Below are 4273 nucleotides of genomic sequence, written 5' to 3'. Positions count from 1 at the left end.
CCCCGAGTCCTCTCAGGCCTTTCTCTTTCTTTGCAAACACGGAAACAACACCTCGTCTAAGTGGCACCTGTAAGACACAAAGGAGCAACGAAGACACTTTTTCTTTGATGCATATGGTCCCATCGCACCAGCAGCACGAGCGAAGGGGTGAGAATTAAAAGGCTCGTTTCATAAACGTCCAGGCCTCCGTTCCGTCAGGTCCTGTCTGCTCCCTTCCTCGGACCCCTGGACCCTCCGCGGTGACCCTGGGGCTCCCACCCACACGACCTGGGTCACTGTTCCCACGCCGCTCGGAACAGGAAAAGCCCTTTGCTGCCACCGCGCCCCCGGGACGCTGCAGGCCGAGGAAACCGAGGCGGAGGTGAGCCAGGAGCCTCCCGCGACGCACCCTCTCGGACCCCCGGCCGCCGCGGACGCCGCCTCCCCGGACCCGCCTGGCCGCGTCCTCGTGCCCGGCCTGCCCCGTGAGAAGCTGGAGGACTGGACAGAAGACTCTCCTGCGACCCAGCGCGCTCCGCTCTGCGCTCTCGGCCTTTCCACTGACAGAGGGGAGACCCAGCCCACACCTCCCCGGCCGTGGGGGTCCCGTGTCCCGTCCTCCTCCCTCCAAAAGTTTCTTTCCGGCCGGACCTCCTCGGGCCCACGCCCCGCACAGACGGCTCGGCTCTCGTTCCGCCCCGACCCCTCCCGCCTCGGAGCGCACGCTCCCCAACCCCTTCCCCGAGCTCCGAGCTCAGCACCGCTCAGGCACCCCTCTTCCCGGCCCCCCGAGGACAGTCCCGGCCGCCTCCGACCGCGGCCCGGCTCTCCCTTCTCGGCCTGGGCGCCTCCCGACCCGACCTGCTCGGACCACGAACCACGGCGGCGTTCGCGGCCACCTCCTTAACGACCCTCCCGGGCGCGGCCGGGGCCCTCCCTCCCTCCGCCTCCCTGTCTCCTGTCACAGCCCTGCTGCCTTCTCTCCAGGTGTTCGAGCTGCAGGCCACCGTCCCCTCCTTTACCTTCCGTCTCCGAGACCTCGGCCCCACCCGCGCTGTCCGGAGTCTCACCCCCCCGACTCCCACCCCGCAGCGCCCACGTGCAGATGCGTCCACGCTGCGCGCCCGGACTCGCGCCGCCGAGGGGAGGGGGGAGCGCGAGAGGGGCGGCGGTCCAGAGGCGCGTCCCCGAACCGCCGGCTGGTGCCGATTTATGGCACAGCGAGGCCTCTGCTGAGGAGGGCTGCCTGGCCGCGGCGTCCGTCCCGGGGGTGCGGAGAGCTTCCACCCGGCAGGACAAGAGGAACTTTCTCCCACGTTACTTGGAACCGGCTGGCGAGGCTACTGTTTCTTTAAGGATTTTACATTGAGCCCTGCTGATTGACGTCTGTCACCTACGAAAACATTAACAGTCAGTAACTAACGTCGCTACCGCCACAGACATAGACACCAGCGTATAGATGAACGCATAACACACACACGATTTCCTGGGGCTCATGGCTTAGAAGGCAAAGTGCGCAATAAAAAAGTAAAGATGCCGGCCCTGGCCAGTTGGCCCAGTGGTAGAGCGTCGGCCTGGCGTGCAGAAGTCCCGGGTTCAATTCCCGGCCAGGGCACACAGGAGAAGTGCCCATCTGCTTCTCCACCCCTCCCCCTCTCCTTCCTCTCTGTCTCTCTCTTCCCCTCCCACAGCCGAGGCTCCATTGGAGCAAAGATGGCCCGGGCGCTGGGGATGGCTCCTTGGCCTCTGCCCCAGGCGCTAGAGTGGCTCTGGTTGCAACAGAAGCGATGCCCCGGAGGGGCAGAGCTTCGCTCCTGGTGGGCGTGCTGGGTGGATCCCGGTCGGGCGCATGCGGGAGTCTGTCTGACTGTCTCTCCCCGTTTCCAGCTTCAGAAAAATACAAAAAATAAAAAAATAAAATAAAGATGCCACTTTAGGTTCAGGCAGTTGCTATGCAGAAAAAGAACAGAATGCTGTCAGGAACTGACAGGAATGATCCCGGAACATGTGTCTTGGAAGAAGCGGCCTGGAGGCCGAGAGCTAAAGTGCAGAAACCGAATCCTGGACGAGTGGGGAGCAGCACATAGCACTGTCCTGCCTTCCCTCCATGCCCGGGCTCACGACTCAAGGCAGGTACAAGAAGCTAACGATGGGAACACGGAGAAACAACTGCATGGAACAATGATTGCTCGCTTTTCCGTGTCTCCCTCAATACTCTCTCTCTAAACTCAGTAAGTGAAATATAAGCAACAACAACACAACTTTCCCTATAACGCCATCGCAATGCTGACCTCCTGTTGACTAACAGTCTTTCTGCCTCAGTTTCTCCTCTCTTCAGCGTTCACACACGTCCAGTGCCGGTAAAGACGCCTCCTGATAGGCTTCTCAGGTGCGCTGCGCTGCCTCAGCAACAGGAGACTGGACCATCTGAAGCAGCGAGCAGCGTCTGGCAAAGTACCTGACTAGACACCACTATCCTGAGCATTCCCTGACCACCGTGGGCACAAGTGTCCCGTGGATTATGTGGGCAGATCAAAGAACCCCTGCCTGCTGGGGGAACAGCATATCTCAAACCTCGCCCCACTGAAACCCCTGTTGACAAGTATCCTTGACTCATAAATCAAAATTTCCTCCTGGTCCTGCAATGAACCTACTAGTGCAACCCAGGCCACGACAGGGGAGGGTCGTTAAGGAGGCGGCATCAACATTTTTTATCTTTTACTTTCCACAATCTACCACCTACAGACCCGCTTCTTAACATGGTAAACAAATGCCCAACAGAGACTCTCTCAGATGACCTTAAGGGAACACAGTATCACTTACAGAATACTTCTCATTCTCAGAACACCGTGCCTCCAGACTTTAAATCACTAAAGATATTAAAAAGTCTCAGACAAATTTATTTTTTAAACAAAATAAAACTCGTAAAGACAATTTTACAAGGGATAATGTCAATTTCCCAAAGATGCCTATAAATTTCTTAAAATATAAATTAAAACATCAACAAGATGTTTCATAACATCTTATTTTTCCTTCACCTGTTGAAATAAGTGGAGGAACAGCCTGACCAGGTGGTGATGCAGTGGAGAGTATATAAACCTGGGACTCTGAGAACCCAGATTCAAATCTCTGAGGTCACTGTATGCAGCACAGGCTCATTCACCTTGAGTATGTGGTGACTGGCCACAGCATGGCATCATGGACATGACTCCATGGTCTCTGGCTGGAGCCCTTCATCTGATGCACACACATACACTGCTGACAAAAGTTGCAATCACCGTTCCAAACTCTTTTTTTTTTTTTTAATTTATTCATTTTTAGAGAGGGGGGGAGGAGCAGGAAGCATCAACTCCCATATGAGCCTTGACCAGGGAAGTTCAGGGTTTCGAACCGGCGACCTCAGCATTCCATGTCGACGCTTTATCCACTGCGCCACCACAGGTCAGGCTCCAAACTCTTTTTGCAAAACAGCAGTGGGGTGAAAGAAAAGTTCCTTTTTAAATGCTATTAATTCCCAACTTCCCCACTAGAGGGCAGCAGGAAAATTTATCCTTTCCATAGACCCCTATTCAGGTGATATTCCCCAAATGCAGAATGCATACATCTGAGTGTGAAGAGGGTTACCACACTTACAGATGAGAGGATCCTGAGGTAATGGTTCTCATTCGTCAGACTAACAGAAGAAGGCCTGACAGGAAATATGCAGCACAGCCAAAGTCAGGACCACAGGCGCTCAATGGAGGCTCCAGAGAGCACTGCAAACCCCAATAGAGGACAGAGGGCTTCCACGCTAAAGCTCTTGGCCAGACATGAGCCTGGCCACAAAGACCAAACCTTAAAAACAGGGCAACCCACACTGAGATGGAACCCTTCATGTTAAGTTCCATACATCATGTTGCAGAAATGGAAGGTCACATTAACTAAAATCCATGACAACCTCAGACAGAACCACAGCAAGAAACGCAGCACAGAACAAAACAGCTACCCTATTCACTTTTTCCCAGGAAGCACATGCTCTGGGCAAAGCTCTCACCTCTCTAAACAAGATTTCAGCTGCACATTAAAGACTGAGAGATGAACAGGAAAGGGCAGAGATCCCCCTGCAACGGCTAAATCAGGCCCAGTGTAAAGGGACACACCACTCCTTAAGAAGATAGTGACGGAACAACTAAAGGAAGACAATCAAAAATATTAAATAAACAACTAAATAATTGAATAAGTAAATAAAGGGAAAACAAATGATCAAATAAAGGGGGAAATGAATCAATACAAAACAAGAAGCTACAAAAGTGAA

This window comes from Saccopteryx leptura, chromosome 7 (genome assembly GCF_036850995.1).
Source record: "Saccopteryx leptura isolate mSacLep1 chromosome 7, mSacLep1_pri_phased_curated, whole genome shotgun sequence".
Classification (NCBI taxonomy): domain Eukaryota; kingdom Metazoa; phylum Chordata; class Mammalia; order Chiroptera; family Emballonuridae; genus Saccopteryx; species Saccopteryx leptura.
Note: the sequence above shows the minus strand (reverse complement) of the source record.